We start from the raw sequence: 17,370 nt of genomic DNA on the forward strand, positions 1-17,370 counted from the left end.
TGGCCAGACGCATCACTGCAATCATGTGTGTGTTGCTACTTTCGCTTCTATGGCAATAATATCAAAATTGTAAATATTCTTTAATAGGCACGAGAAGAGTGCCAAGTGCTTGTGGCGACAAAATGAGAATTTAAATAAAAAAGGAACTTAATTCGGCTCGACTGTTTCTTCTTAAAAATGAATGGACGCACTAAGCATCAAGTATCTACGCAATTAGTATTTCTACGCATCTACTTCTCAGTGTTCTGTCATTACATTCTTCGGCCAGTTCTAATTATAAAGAAATCTACACGGGTTTTGTTCTATGTTCTCAGTGAATTATGGGAAAAGTCATTCTATGTTCACAGTGAATTATGGGAAAAGTCTTTCACCAAAAATTTTAATGCAAGTTTGTACCGCATTCACGATCAAATCTTTCATGTCATGTCATCCAACCACAGTTTTATTATATATATATATCATATGTAATGAAACTGTGATATATATATATATAATGAAACTGTGGTTGGATGAGTTTTTGAACAGTTTGATGAGCAATTTTGATGATGGACAGTTTCATTACATATATATATGTATATATAAATTTAATAATTTCATGTAAGTACCAAAATGTTTTAAGTATTATAACCAAAAATTGTATCAATAGTGTATTTTTCATTACTATTAGTTTTAATCCTTAAAATTTTTCTCCAGTATGGTTTGTGATATTTTATTCATCATAAGTCTCAAATAGAAACAATTAAATGTTTACACGGCATTAGAAAATTAACCAAAAAGCAGCACCCCGGCAATATATTTGTAATTTGGAAAACGGTCTTTAGACGTGAAAAGGTTCAAAGCCAGTTTAGTTAAGAGTATTTATTTATCAGATACTTGATATTCACATAACACAGTATTCGAAATGCAAAATTCAGTCTTTGCAATACAAATTCATAGATGTAAAAAACATGTGGCTTTTTATTCCTATGCCTTAAGAAAAGATGCATTTCACTTATAGTTTACCTTTCAATGATCTATTTTCATAGCACAATATTCCATTAATTCAAAGAATTCAATTTTTTTCTGTATTTCCTTCTCTATAATAGAATGCAGAGAAGTTAGACTTCAAGTCGTCAAGTCGTCCCAAGTCGTTCAAGTCGTCAAGTCGTTAGACTTCAAGTCGTCAAGTCAAGGACAAGTCGTTCCCCACAAATCCGATCTCCTTCCTCTATCATCCGTGTCCTCCCGCGCCTTGTTAATTTACAACTGGACTGCAACTCAGCAGTTTTTCTTTCACTTCTACTTCCGTCGATTCCCACCAGGATATATATTAGCTAAAACATATACGCGCCGAGTTCTTGAATTAGAGAACACTTGTTGTAGTAATTTGCTGACTGTACTAAATATTTAGGCCTGAGTCATAACTTGGTTAAGAGCTTATTATTTTGTATTTAATATTTTAATTTGACTTTAGTATTTGTTTTGAATTTCCCGAAAGTTGAGGGAATTTGATTTTCTGTTGCTGTTATAATTTGTAATCGTCAGGCTGAAGTTTTAATTAAAAAGGTTTATTTTAAACTTTCTGAGTTGGGATTTATCTGTGCTTTAGATGTAAGACGGGGCGATAAATCATTTTCCAGTGTTTACGGTTGTAGGACTTAACTACATAAGTAGTGTGGAACCATTCAATCATAACCTGATTGGTTTAAAAAAAAATCAATGCCAAATTTTTAAGTGCTTTTGTTTTAAATAGCGATTTTTCTTGTTCATTTATTTAGCTTGGTACCGTTTTTATGAACGTTATAGAAAAGGCTCTTCAGGAAAGATGCTGTTTCAAATATCCAGACACTTTCAACTTAACTCATTAGTCCAGAATGGTCACTCAGTCATTTGTTGTTAGTTGGTCAATTAGTCTTCTCATTATCGGGAAAATCATTATCTCATTATCAGCTGCGACACAAGTGGTTATCGAAGTACATCCTGAGATAGGGTAAGCTGCCTCCCAATTTTAATGGAAAACACACCTGGTAATGGATCTGAAGGTCCCTCTTTCTCTTCCGGGGAACCAAACCTCTCGAAAGAACCTACAGCTAGCCAGTGTTTCAAGTGCCTGCATGCTTCTCATTAGTATAAAAATAATAATGAAGACACTGTACGTTTAGAAACAGCCAAAACTTCTCCGAGATGAGCAGTCATTATCGTTAACTATTAGGCAAATTAGGGCGGCTATACAAGAAAGATAATTAAATATTACATAGTTATAATTATAAATATACTTATAAAGGAAAACTCTAACAAAACGACATTTTTTAACACAAAAGAAGAGCCATAACTGGTAAATATGTTTTCTGAATGTATAAAACGGGTGTGGTTGTCAAGAACAGATATGTTTTAACCATGAGAATCCTTTAACGTTTTATTTTTGTAGGTAGCTGAGAACTGATGCATATATTGACATTATTCAACTACAGAAGTGGATTTCCGAAATTAATATTTAGTTTTCTTCGGCTGAAATGGAATAGAGAAGAAGACTGTGCATTTAGAGAGAAATCTGCATTTTAAAGCGAGAATCAATACTTTTGTTGAAGAATATATATATATATATATATAAATCAATTAATCAATACTGTTTAGGAAATAAATTATATATATATATATATATATATATATTTACTGGCAGATTGTGAACAATTACAAATGTAACCTAGTCCATTAATCTATTACAAATATATATATATATATATATATATATATATATATATTTACTGGCAGATTGTGAACAATTACAAATGTAACCTAGTCCATTAATCTATTACAAGGCCAGATGTGGTGGTCTCTTTATTATGGAGACACCTAATAGGTGGGCCACCATCGTCTTTCCTATGAAAGGACGGATAGTTACAACCTTCATAGGAAAGACGATGCCTTCTCATCGCAGTCAGCTTCCCTGAACCACTAATCCGAATGGGCGGCTGTTGACGAATATAAAATACTAAATTTTCCTCTATTATTATGAGACTAATAACTTTGAACATGCAGGGGCAAATGTAACGGAATTTACTAATTTCTGAAATAAGTTCCCTTATTGATATTTTCTTTTTATTAATTCTACTTTATTAAGCTTTTATTTTTTTACAAATATTTATTATAAGCTGTTTGTTTAATTATTATATTTATTATATAGAGAGAGTTAACATAATTTTAGATCAATTTCAGTAAAGAGCTGTAAAGCTAAATGTTTTGAAATAAAAATGTCTGCTAGCAAAATGCAATCGGAGAGGAGAACTCTTGTCTACTACCTGGATATTTATTATTCTTTCAAAATGTTCACATGTAAACAAGTTGTAGAAGGATATGTTTTACACTTTCCCAAGAAAACGTTTTTTGTTTCGTTGTTCAAAATCATTAAGAATTAATCGCAGTATTAAAATTTCTAAGTGCACAAAAAGTTACATTAATTATTAGTTAGAATAGCAAAACACTTAAAAACTAATGCTTCTTAAAAGGTCTGTGCTATGAAAGTTGAGAAAATTCTTTTTTACTTCCTTGTAGGAAGTAACGGAAGTATTGTAATCATGAAAAATTTCGTGTATCATAACTCAGCGAAAATATCTATTTTGACCACTTTCGAATTCATTTGAACGATGGTTTTGCATGACATCTGTATGTAAGGACAGAATAAAGGACCTTTATTTCCAAAACGGATTGTAAAATGGATTTAAAATGGATTCAGAAGAAATTTTGCGTGACGTCTGTACCCACGTACGTATGTATCTCGCATAACTTAAAAACGAGTAGCTGTAGAAGGACGGAATTTTATATATGGGACTGCTATAACAAGTAGTTGTGCACCTTTTTCGTTGCAATCGGCCACATCAAACGTGTATATATATATATTTTACATATCCACTGCGTTACGCAGTTTGGTGAGCTCAGTTTTTTTATATATATATGTTGGTAAATTGCGCATCTTTTTTTTTGCTTTAAAAGTGATTGAATTATGTTTTTCTTATGTTCCAGTTACGGTTTTCATGCCTTTAGTGATATGCATGCAATAGTTGTATAATTATCAACAGTTTAAAAGTTCAAGTGATTCTAAGCCTATCGAAGTCGCCATTTGTTTACATTTGAAACTCTTAGAAGAATAGTGGATTAAGTCACTTGGTACACTAATTTCAGTGCTCAGTGTGACCACAAGTTAAAGTTATTGCTCAGTTCTTTACCAGTCGTTGTTCCTCTCATTAGAATCAATGAGCTGGGTTCTTCAGTTATATTAAAACTGGAACTGATTCCTTTTACAAATATATCTATTTGTGATGTGTCACTGATGTCACAGCTCCCATCAGGTACCGAAGAACGCCACTGAAATTTGTCATAGCCTTCACCTAAAGTTGCAGTAATGCTTTGTAGGATTAAATATTATAAATAATTGGACAGGTCTTCAGTTCTCCTTGCAATTGTAAATCTTGACAAATTAAGTAAGAAAAGCTATTTCTGCAACATTTCTGAATCCTTTCTATCAGTCATTCAACTTGCCTTTCTGCATTTGGTCTTGGATTTTTTTTTAATAATTTGTGTGATGTTTCGTCTCATAACGTCGTTTAATATTACATTCTTTTAATGTGGATATTGAATTCGAGCATAAAAGATAAACATCTCTATCTTTTACAAGATTGAAAAAATAATTCACTTTTCATTTTTCTTTAAAATGTTTTGTTTGTTTTGATGACATTTTTGCAGCTGTAAAAATCTGGGCAAGTGTTTATAAGAAAACTAATTTTCGGTAGAAACAATTAGTTTTTAAATTGCTATGCTGCCTATATTTTTTTACAATGACGCACTAGTAAGTTACAAAACAATTCAACAAAATATACACACAAAAAAGTTTTATGATTTGTAAAAATTTTAATTAAACTTAAAGAACTATCGCAAAACAAGCAGTTTGCATGATTGCGAGCGATTACCAGTATAGGGTGCATGCACCTCTGAGGGCAGCTCTTTGGCTCTTGAGGTAAAATAACAAACAAAAACAACCTAGCCTGACTTTGGTACGCACGGATAAAAAGAGAACAGTGATGCATACTATTTTTATGACAAAGTAGTCTTTTCTCGTTAGGATTTGGCGATAGTCCTTGTAGCATATGCTATCATTGCAGACTTTATGGCGGGTGTTTCAAATCCAATTCTTGAGGGAGGTCTGCATAAAATATTTGGGAGGATTCACGGGAAATAAGATGGCTAACTCACCAAGAAAGGTGATTAGCTGCTATGCTGAAGTTTCACACCTCTTTGAATTTTCCGCCGGCAAGTCCTAAAATACAGTTGACGAACCATCGTCACAATAACCAATACGCCTCGGTCCATTGTCCGAATGAGGTACGGGTTGTTCGCCCATGCGACTGGCAGGTAGCAATTGACGACAAGTGCTGCCTGGAGATGTTTCCAGGTGGTGCGCCGCTCCTCTGGAAGGAGGTTGAACCTCACGATGTGCCTAAAGGGGGAGTGGACCTGTAATGGGATTGAGTTCACGAGGCAGGGCAGCCAAAATTACCTTATCCATGGACCTTATAAGAGACTTTATATAAGGTCCATGTAAGGTCCTTAGAAGGTCCACAGTGGTATGGTACCCAAATGACGCAAGCCGCATCAGCGGATAATGTATTCCACCACTTTCGGATAGAAGATTTAAATCAGTGGTGTTAAACCCGTTTTGCCTTAACAGCTCGCGAGCATCTATGCTGTTTGGAATTATGTTTTATACATATTTATCTTTGAAAAATGACAATTTCATGAAAACATGTGATTTTACTGCATAATTTTGTGTTTTCAAATAATCAGGAAATTTAATGCAAACTTAAAAAAAAAAAAAAAAAAAAAAAAAAAAAAAAAAAAAAAAAAAAACCTGAAGAAAATCTACTAATAAAAAGCAAATAACTCATTTTATTTCAATTTAGAAAATAAGAAAAGCACATTCAATAAACTAATAACTAATACAGAAAATGTAACTGTTAAATTCTCAAATATCTCATTCAGTATTGAATCAAGTACTTGCTATAAATGAAATACACTGATTATTAATAAGGGAAAATACAAGAATGATGATTACTCAAAAAGTTACGTATAGAATTTAATGAAATTAACCCACAGTAAGTAACACGTAGCAACAGAAAGTAACGTAGCACATAGTTAAGCTATAAAATAACGTGAAAAGAAATTATCAAATAATTATTGTGTTACAGAAATTAGTATGTGTATAAAATGAACAAATCGGATGTGTCAGTTTGGTACAGAAAAATTACCTTCAATATGGAGCATGATTTTCCCTAGAAGCAATGCAACACATAGAGGGATGTGTGATGCTGTCAATTAACCGGTCTATGAGATCCCTAGCAACTGGGAGTCATTTCTTTTGCAAAGCAACTGCAAGCGTGGCAAGGGTCTGAAGAGGAGAACTGAGAGCAGCTATACGTCTTGCTGAAGCATCCTAAGCACTCTCGATAGGATTCAGATTCTCTGGTCAAGTGACCATTCCATGCGTTCAGTCGTTTGCTGCTGAGGATTATCACCTACGATGCGAGCCCTGTGGGGTCTAGCATTGTCGTGATGTAGCAGGAAATTATCACCTATTGCCCCGACATAAGGGCGCATATAAGGGATCAATGATGTCATCTCTATGGGCATGAGCATTCAGGGTTTCACGAAAAAGACACAGTCTCCGTGTGCATCTCTTTAACGGATGTTTAATGGACGATAACAAATTCCAGGTTTTCTTCAAATTAAATCACGCTTACTATAACTTTGGAGGCAAAGCCTGGACTCATTCATAAAGAGGACAGCCCTTCAGTGATCAGCTGTCCAGTGGACATACTCAAACATTCCCTCCTATGACGTGACGTGAGTGGCACGCAAATGGCTGTTCGCCTCGTGCAGGCCTCCTTCGTGACGCCTTCTACAAACGGTTGATGTTGACCCCAACCTTCCAAGGGCTGTAACAAAAGAGGATCTGAATTGAGTTGGAGTTGAAGTTCTATTCTTTCATGTTCATCAGAGCTCGCCGTAGCGGTTGGCCGTACTTGGCTGAACCTTCTGGGAGACAAACCTGCGGTTAGAAATTGTTTCCAAACTCTATGAACCACAGGTGGACTCACGTTGAGGCATCTGGTCACTTCTGTCTGACTATCCTGCTTCAAGTCACCCAATGACTCTCCATCGCAGTTCCTCGGGTAAATGATGACTGGAGGTCATTGTTATGAATTGACTACCCCAGATTTCTTATCTCAGTAACACAGCGGAATTTGCAGGCTAGCTTTCAAACATGCAATTTTATATTCATTAAAAAAACGTAAATTGTATTCGAATCAGAATTAAATCCCAAATAATGTGTTTTAAGATACTAATTAGTCTTAATTGTTTAAAACTATAAAATACTGAGTTATATTAATTTTAAGATTTGCCAATTTTAAGTTGTATAGTACAAGAAGTATTATAATTATAAAATAATTTAATTTATTACTGTCCTTAACTTAGTTAGCTAATTAGTTAAAACATGCAATATATATATATATATATATATATGTATATATATTTGCAAAGAAGAGGAAAGTTAAAATTCGCTAATGTTTTAAAGTAGATTTAATACTGCAATTCCAAAGTAAAGAAGTAACAAAGGAAAACCAGTAACCAATTATACAATACTAAAGCAGAAAATTTTGCGCGAAAAAAACCTTCTGGAATTATTACTAAATTATATAAACTACAAAAACAAATTTGAAATTTGAAAAGACTAAAAAAATTTGTTTTAAAAACCTAAAAAACATCATCATATTTTATTCACAAACAATTTAGTCTTTTCAAATTTCCAATTTGTTTCGTAGTTTATAATAATTTAGTAATAATTCCAGTAGGTGTTTTTCGCGTAAAATTTACTGCTTTAGTATTGTATAATTGTTTTTACTTGGTGTTACTTGCTTACTTTGAAATTGCAGTATCAAATGAACATTAAAGCAGTAACGAATTTTAACTTTCCTCTTCTTTGCAAATATTTTAAAATTTGCAGCTCAATGCGCAAATGTTTTGACCAAATACGTCTCTAGAATAGAAGAGAAACACGCCAATGTGACAATAAAAATCGCAATAACAACCTTGTATTTAGCATACATATATTAGGTCTCTCTTTTTAGTTTACTACTTTCTACTTTTATATATATATAACTTAGTTTTAGGCTGCACGATAATTATGTACCAAGATACTCTATATGAAATTCTTTTGTCAGTTTCAGTAATGGAGCAAATGTTTATAAAATTCAACTATACTGGCAAATCTCACAATTTAGATACATTGCAAGCTACACAATTTAACGAAGTGATTAAAAATAAATTGATAAGAAGTATGTATACTGTTTTGAAATATTTCTATCATTAAGCAGTGTATGTGAGAGTTTTAATTTGAAAAATAAATTAAAATTCTTGTGCCATGCAACACTTCTGAGAACTATCAATTTGCCAGTGCGGAAAAGTAATAAATTAAATACCTTATGCCTCGAGCAATGCCAGTATTCTTTAGGACACAAGGACGAAGTGCCCTAGGAACATAATTTAAAAAAATTAGCGAAAAGTGGAAAGAGATTACAAATGTTTCTAATGTTTAAAAAATTTACATTCCTTTTAAAATACTCCTTTATTGAAATCTTCCTTGAAATTGGAATTTGAATTTTTATTTAGTTTTTAAAAAATTGTGCTTACTGGATCTGCTGCTTTAAATAAGTACTTTTTCTTATTATGCTAAAGGATTTCAATAATAATGTTGGGCTAAATACTTAATTGTTATTACTTTTCTAATAATCAAGCATATATCATTATTGGGAATAACTTAAAATTACATTAGTGCAAAAACTTTCACTGTGAAAGCTATGCGTTGAGAGAAGATATAGCATCTTTATTCAGCTGCGTTTGACGTGATTTAACCATAAGCACTAAATGTCCTTTTCCCAACTGAGACATCTACTTTATGTCACACTGCTGCTTTTAACACTCTTGTCTGACATGTATTTTTGATAGCCACTACTGTTTCGTTTATCCGAAAACTACGATTGTGCTTTTTTGGTTACAAAAACTCCAATAAGTATTAAAGGAATTACCATGCCCTAATTCTAAGGAAATTCGTCGAAACTGAAAAGAATAGGAAAGATATGTATAATGTATATCGCATATATCTAATGCACTGTTAGGTGATCTAAAGCAGTTTCTAATTCTAATCAGGAAGGACATGTATAATGTATATCGCATATATCTAATGCACTATTAGGTAATCTAAAGCAGTTTCTAATCTAAAGCAGTTCTAATTCACTGTTAGGTGATACGTTAGGTTTTCTAAAGCACTGTTAAGAGCACTGATCACTATAACTATGTCTAAGTACATTTTCCTGCTACTCATCCAGATCAGCTACTTTTTTAAACAGCTGAGTTTAATGAGCAGGAAGGTTTGAAACTTTATAGAGAAAAATAACTTCTCTTAGAGGCAAGAGAAACAGCTATAAACATTTTAAGAGAAACAGATTCAGGCGAAAATTCTCCTTAACGTGCTAGAAATATCTCTAATAACAATACAGCTCACACAGTAGTTGACATCATCGAGCAGGAAGCTGAATAGTTTGAATCAAATCAAGAGAATAGTTGCGAGAGTATCAAGAACACTAATTGCGAAAAAAATGTAATAGGTTATAGTTCAAAAAGTTTTTGAAAAATTTATAAAAAATATAAATTTTAAAAACAAATCAGAAAATAGCTGCGTACGTACTTTATTCGGATTGATCCTAAATTTTATAAACTGTGAAAGAAGGAGTTAAATAAGTTTACTAAAAAAAGATGTATTAATAAATATATACCAAATTCGATTAACTCCGAGGAGCTAAAAGTTTGAGATCTCATTTTTAAATATTTACTCGTGCGATTTTTACAAAACTTGGTACTTTGGTGTAATTTGAGTTATATGTAAACCGAAGTATGGAAAAAATTCGGTCTGCCATCTCAGAAAAAGTTATATTTTGTGTCAAAATACGTATGGTAAAACAATACTACATATAAATCTAATACGTATCTTAAGTCGCGCTTTCGAGATACAAAAAAATGCAAGTTAAATTTTTCAATCGGCCCAGTACAACAGAAGATATTTTAAAATGCATTTAAGTAATGCGACCTTCCAGTATACAGAAATTGACAACCTGTGTCCAAATAGTTTGGATAACTATGTAGTTAGATAATTTCACTGTGCCAGCAAATAGAGAAATTACAATACTCATCGCAAGGGCCATTCTGTAGTCACAGTAGACTTTTATATTAAGAGAAAGTTATAAGATTTTTCCCAGTAATTTGTATTAATCAGATCTTATTTCAAATATTTTTTTAGAACTTTCGCAAGTAATTTCATCCTGCTTCACTTTCTGGAGTATTCATAAGAAGCTGAAGGAGTTTTAGCTAAGAAAAAAAAATACATCTAGCATAACAAATGAGTTTCTAAATTAACTGCATAACCACATCATCAGACATTTCTTGGCGAATTTCTCTTTCCTGGAGCAAAGTTTCTATTTCTAGAAAAAGGATAATCTATTCTAATGCCGTGATCCCATTCCTACTACGACCAAAATAACTTAGCTCTATCTCTTAATAATGACAGGTCTTCCGCATTAATAATTGAATTTCAATATTTGCAAAGGTACGTGGCTCATTCTCCACTCCCCTTCCTTTTGTTCCTACTCCGTACTAAATAATGTCATCGCCTCTTTGACTGGAACGCAAAGAGAAAAAGATTTAATTAGGTTTATGTGTTTTTAATTTTCTCTGCACAATTCTTGCCTTTTTGGGTACGGGAAGAAGAGCAAAAAGCGAAGTCAGACCGTAAGACAAATTGCGTTTAATCAGATGACAACAAAACAGGGACGGCTGTGAGTTTGGCGAAAAATGTTCAAGTTAATTTTCACATATCTCGAGTTCTATTCCACCAGAAAAATTCCATAAGCAGACTCGGCGTCAAAAAATTTCACATAAATTTAACCGGTTCTTTCTTTTTCTCTTCTGACAGAATTTATTTCTGCTGCTGCCACTCAGCGCTTTAGAAAAATTCTGGCTGAATTCAGAGCGAGAGAAGATGCAGAGTGATAATAATAACACAAAAATAAAATAGTAAAAAGAAGGAAAAAAAAGTTGAATAGAATACTTTAGGCAGAGTCTCACCCGAGACCTTCCGCTTTAACATGGCATCGAATTTCTTCTCCATTTTTATTTTTACTTCTTTTCTTCTTTTATTCGCACTTTTATTATTCCTTGCTCCAAACGATACTTGCGACAGAAACAGAGAGAATATACGGAAAACTTGTGAACAGAAAGCGAAAAAAATATCATAGAAGATAGAAGGAGGCAGTAAGAATACTGAACACCCGGTTGAATTGAAACTGAACCTACAGGGGCCATATATAAAACTTAAGAATCTGAATACCATATCATATCTAGATGCAGTAAATTTCATTTTTGTCAGACGATAATCCCGTTTGATAAGACTGCATGCTCGAATAAATATTAGCCATTTAAACACCAGAGCAATAATTTTAAGTATTAAACATGTTTTCGAATATTTTATATACTATGAATATTTATGTTTGAAGTGTCATTTGTCTTTTCTTAATCAAGAATAAATTTTCTTTTCTGAGAAAGAGCACTTTTGAGCTGTTTTTTACAACAGAAACTTAATTCAAAGGTAACTTTTGGTCTAAGAGTTATCTTGGTTAAATGATCAGTGATTTATATATACTGTGCAAGCTTATGTGTAAAATTAATCAATCTATAAAAATTTACTCTGGACGCTTTTATTTTTAAACACTAGATCATTGGGGGGATTTTAAATTCGCTTAAAATAATTCATATAGCAGAAGTTTTAAAGAAAGAACTTTTTTCCTAAAGAATGAAAATTTTATGGAATTTCTGAAGATTATCAGTCACTAATAATTCTTCATACATGTTCTTAAAATCATGGCATTGTATACCTAATACTTTTGAGTATTATAAAAAATACAGTAATTTGTGTATACACAGATATGATAAACTGTATTTAGTAAGAAAAGGAATTCAGCTTAAATTATCTTAATTAACGCCTAATTTTCAAACTCTTTATTCGAAATTCTGCTCGGTTCATATTAAATTATTTAAGCGAATAGGTAGTTTTTGAATGATTTATAAGCAATTTTACAGAGGGTGTTTACACATCTTTAGAACGAATTCGATAAGGAATTAAAAGAAAGCAAATGTTTTGGCATAAAAATTTCTTGCAACTGCTTATTAACTGAAACAAGAATATCGTCTGCTACTTTTATTTTTCATTCAAAATGTTGTATGTAAACTTTAGCTGTGATTTAAAGGATATGGTTTTGCGCTTTCCGAAGAGAAATATTTATACTCCAAAATTTAAAAACATTGTGAAATGCATGCTATTAAAATTTATAAGTGCAAAATAAACAAAATTATTAATCATAAAGGGGAAATCCGTCAATCATTAGTTCTACATGGAAAGAAGTCTCCAGCTGAATACCCAAAAAGGAACGCACTGTTTTTAACTAAAGTTAAATCGTTGATAACATCATAAAATCTACCGAAGCATAAATCAATTACAACGTTTTTAAACATATCTGTAGCGAAAAATAAATAAAATAAAAAAATCGTTAAATTGCATTCGATAGCGTTCAAAACGGATATTTTATTTGAAATATTATACCCGATATTTTTAGCGATTACAATACTTTCTTTTTACTTCGTACAAGGAAGTAAAAAAGACAGAATGAATATTTCAGTTATTAATAAAGACACATCTATCACTCTTAGAAGAATTCTGCACTACTTAAATATTTAAAAAGGAAAGGAAAACATAAAAAGAAAATCTGAAATGTTTGAGATTTTAAAAAAAGTCCAAAGGGGCTTTTTTTGTATGTTACCTTTATTTATTAAATATCATGTTCTTCGCACTTAAACCATAAAATTTAGTTCAAGAGCAATATCGCAAAATAAATTTCAATTGAGTTTATCTTCAGAATTTCCGATACACAGTCTCACGCGCTGTAGATAAAAATGTTTTTTTCTCTACAACGTTGCTATTGCTCGCTTTGAAATTCTTGAGTTTGTTAATCAAAAAGATAAAGTTTTACAAAATATGAAATTGATAATAAAACAAATTCCAAATTTCAAATTTAGGCTTCCAGATGCCCATATTCTCAGTAGGACTATGTATTCAAAATTTGATGGCTCTAGGTACCGTTGTTTGATCCCAATCGCCGACGTACCGCTGTGCTGTAAGGTTGCGACGGATGACAACTAAAGGGGTCCTACGATGAAATGAAATGGCATCCCAGATCATCACTCCTGGTTGTCGGTCTGTCTGCCGGAAGACAGTCAGGTTGGTATCATACCGCTGTCCGGGGCGTCCCCAGATTCGCCTTCGCTCGTCATCGGGGCTCAGTTCAAAGCGGGACTCATTACTGTACACTATTCTACACCAGTCAGTGACATTCCAGTGCGAATGAGCCCGACACCACTGCAAATGGGCTTGACGTTGTACAGAGGTCAATGGTTGCCGGCGCAAGGGGCGTCGTAACCTCAGCCCCCTTTCTGTAAGTCGTCTATGAATGGTCCTTGCGGTCACTGAAGCACTAGTTGCACGTACAATAGATGATAATGATGCATCTGGGGCTGTGGGTGCCGCTCTGACGATTGTTCGGTCTTCACGTTCTGCCGTTTCTCTAGTCTACCGCTTCCTTCTTGGTGCTGTGTGCGGCCATGGTTCACCCATTTCTACCAACATCGTCTAACAGTGGCATCTTTCCTGCTCAAATGTGAGCTATTCGCCGATAAGACCAACCGGTTTCTTTGAGTCCAACTACACGACCTCTCTCAAATTCTGACATCAGCGCATATCGTTCGCGCACCTGTATGCGAAGCATAGTTACTGTCTACCAGAGTACACGGAATGAAATTCGTGAAGAATTTATGACCTGGAATCGTATTTTCTCCTCTTAAATAGCCTGCTAGTTGCGCAAATCAGATGCGCTGTAGCGACAAGCCTTCATTCATTGGCAGCCAAAATATAAATTTTGCATTTTCCGTCGAAACCTGTATGCATATCAATTTGTGTCCAATTTGCTTTATGTCTTGTCGGTGCGTCGTTTTTTTTTTCTAAGAGTGAATTTATTAATCTCTCTTTTTTTATTAAACTTACTTGATAAATTCAGTTTCATTCCAAATAAAATTCACCCATGTTTTATTCTTTATTTTTAAATTTGTATTTTTAAATAATTTTTTATAAATTTTTCAAAGCAAATTTGAATTATAATCTATAAAACTTTTGCCATTATGTAAGGTAGACTTATTTCTAAGCATACCTGCAAAAAATTACAGTTTTTTATTCAAAATTTCCGAAGATATACGTGAATTTATATATTTTCGCTTTTTGAAATTTGGCATATTTGTTGAAAGCGATAAAACATTAAATGTGGCTTAGACACTTTGCTAAAATTATTTGGAAGTAGGAACGATGGAACATTTTCCCCGCTCATGCACAATGTAAAAAGGTAGGAACGAGGTCCCTTTTTTTCCGCTCCTGCATAATGGAAGGTGAAAGAAAAATTAGTTGCCATATATTAAGAAGTTCGCCAAATGAGTTATTCTTGGCGCAGGCTGAAAAAATTGCGCCAACATAAATTTTTGAATTTCTCCGTAAATGTCGCACCAAATTTTACAAAATTTAATATCTAGGTATAATTTGAGTCGTAGAATCGAAATATGGAAAAAAACTGCTATGTAATTTAAAAAAAAGTCCTATTTTGTGCCAAAATAGACGTATGTTAGAACAATGCTATATATAAATTTAATATATATCCTAAGTCGCGCTTTCGAGACAAGAAAAACTCAATTTGAATTTCGTCAATCGGCCCAGTAGAACGGAAGATATAGAACTGTCCATTTTTTTTTCTTTCCCCGCAGTGTACAAACCTGGTTCCATCGTTGCAGAGAAAAATTGCGTGGAATAATATGTTAAAATCAATGTATTCTCAGGAGAAAGTTTTACGTCCGATATTTTCAGAAGAAATTCCATTTCTTTATCCGAATGATACTAATGACAATGACAAAATTTGGACATAATTTGACAATGACATAATTTGGAAAGTACCACTTAAATTCTTGAAAAAATGAAAACTGATATAGATATTGCATATATAACTTTTCACCGTATTCCTGCAAAGTCCCCTGAAGTTTCATCTATGAACTATGGTGACTTTGGGCTGTTGAAAAGTGCACTTTTTAGGCACAAACAAATAAGATGGAAGATCATATTAAAAACTCAGAGCTTGGAGATGGGCAGCAGGGGGGAAAATACAAAGTCCTAATCTTATGTACTTACGAAACTGTCCCATACTACAAATTGCTACTGTGCTATGACAAGCTATTTCCTCCCTTAAAGAGTAACTTTACTCTTATCCCAGGAGATAAATTAATATTTCAAGAATATGCCTAATCATGCATCGTATTGTATAGTCTGCTGTACTATAATATGCACCATGTACTGTTAATTATAACTGAAAATGTAATTTCTATAGCTATATATAGTCAGTTCAAGGAGATATAGAAACAAGTTTAGAAGTCGTACTTACCAATGTAAATTCTAAAAAAATTATATTCATAATTTTACTGAGTATGGTTGGTTACATTCCGCTTATCCCGAATTTACGATTATCCCAAATACTATCGATTCATATTACATTAGAGAAATAAATTCTACTTTAATGATTAGTTTTAAATGGTATTTAAAATACTGAAAACTTTGACGTTTGATGTTTTAACGTTTTTCAGTAAGTTTTTAAAGCCATAATAACGTCAAATATTACTAAACAACAGGAAAAAAAACATTTGTTGAATAAATAATACTAGAAAAATTCCAAGGAAACATAATTCAGACCTAAATAAAACTCAGGCACTTAAAACTCTAATTATTATTAGCTAGTGCAATCAAAGTTAAACAGCATTTGCGAATTACATCTAGAAAAGTCCTAAGCCACATACGTATAATTCTTTCCAGCTAAGTTAATATTCTGAGTTTACTAATTAAGAAAATTACAGTTTACTCAGAAAATTAGGGGGAAAACTTTCGCGTTTATGACCGAGATTTCAGTTGGAGCAAAAGTACCAAGCTTCGTTCACGGTTACTTCCCTTCTGCCAACTGCGGAATGAAATAGTTCCCTAGGAAGGCGCAAGGTTATAAGCTGCCTTTATCTTTGACATATGAAAGCGACAAGCCTAGTACATTTAATCCCAAGATATTAATCACAACCTTTATAATTCCATAATTTCGGACTATTCATCAAAATGTCGGGGAACGTTTCATCATAAGCGAGATAATGGTTTCTTGTTGTAATAAATGATTCTAGGACAAACCACTAGTATGTGCTAAGCCTTTTCTCCAACCGAGGCAATAACAACAAGACCCAACAAAAAGAACAATATCATCATTTTAAACCGGGTGGGGATTTGGTCGCCAGCGTCTTAGAAAACATCGGAAATCCTCTGACTAAAACCTTCTGTATCAAAACTTCCAAATTGTCCGCTAAGAACAAAAATAATTTAGAAAAACGGTTTTTTGAGCTTTTCCATTCTCATTGGTAACGGATGTTTTTCACGGAAGAGAATGGGAAAAAAAAATGTACGTCGTGGAAATGCTACGAAACCGTGACAAAAGAAGAGGCTTAGTGATGGTGAAGGAAAAAACGGCTTTTCCCAGTTTCGATAGCGTTTCAGGAGCGAGATTCTGTTGTCATTCCATAAGAGGATTATTATGATTTTTTTTTTCGGGAAGCATTTTTCATGTGTGATCTCTACAAAAGTTCCTTTCCATCTTTTGTTTCTCTTCTACCAGAGGTGGAGCATGCGATTATGCTTTTTCTATTGTCTTGAATTGTAGGACAGAAATAGTTGGTACATAACCTAGAAAAATATCCATACACTAAAAATCCTTTACTATGAAATTGAAAATCTCGGCATCCTTTCTTTCTCTATTTCTCTTTGCTTCTTTTCTTTTCATACTAGAATAAAGGTTCAAAAGATAAACCGATGAAAATTTTAAAAACGTAGTTTAAAAAACTCAGTGAATTGAGTGGATTGGAGTCTCTGAAGATTAATTAAATAATAAGTAAGAGGTTCAACAAAATCATCAAGAATTTATTACATATTATGTTGCGAAGAAATGTATCTCTCATATTTTGTTCTAATGTGTTTGTTTATAGAAAGAACTCAGTTTTTTTCCTTTTCTTGCCTTTTCCCTCATATTTCAATTACTCAACTGGCTATTGTATTTTTTATTG

This window comes from Stegodyphus dumicola, chromosome 5 (genome assembly GCF_044657685.1).
Source record: "Stegodyphus dumicola isolate Sdum_Otavi_A_Nest chromosome 5, ASM4465768v1".
Lineage (NCBI taxonomy): Eukaryota > Metazoa > Arthropoda > Arachnida > Araneae > Eresidae > Stegodyphus > Stegodyphus dumicola.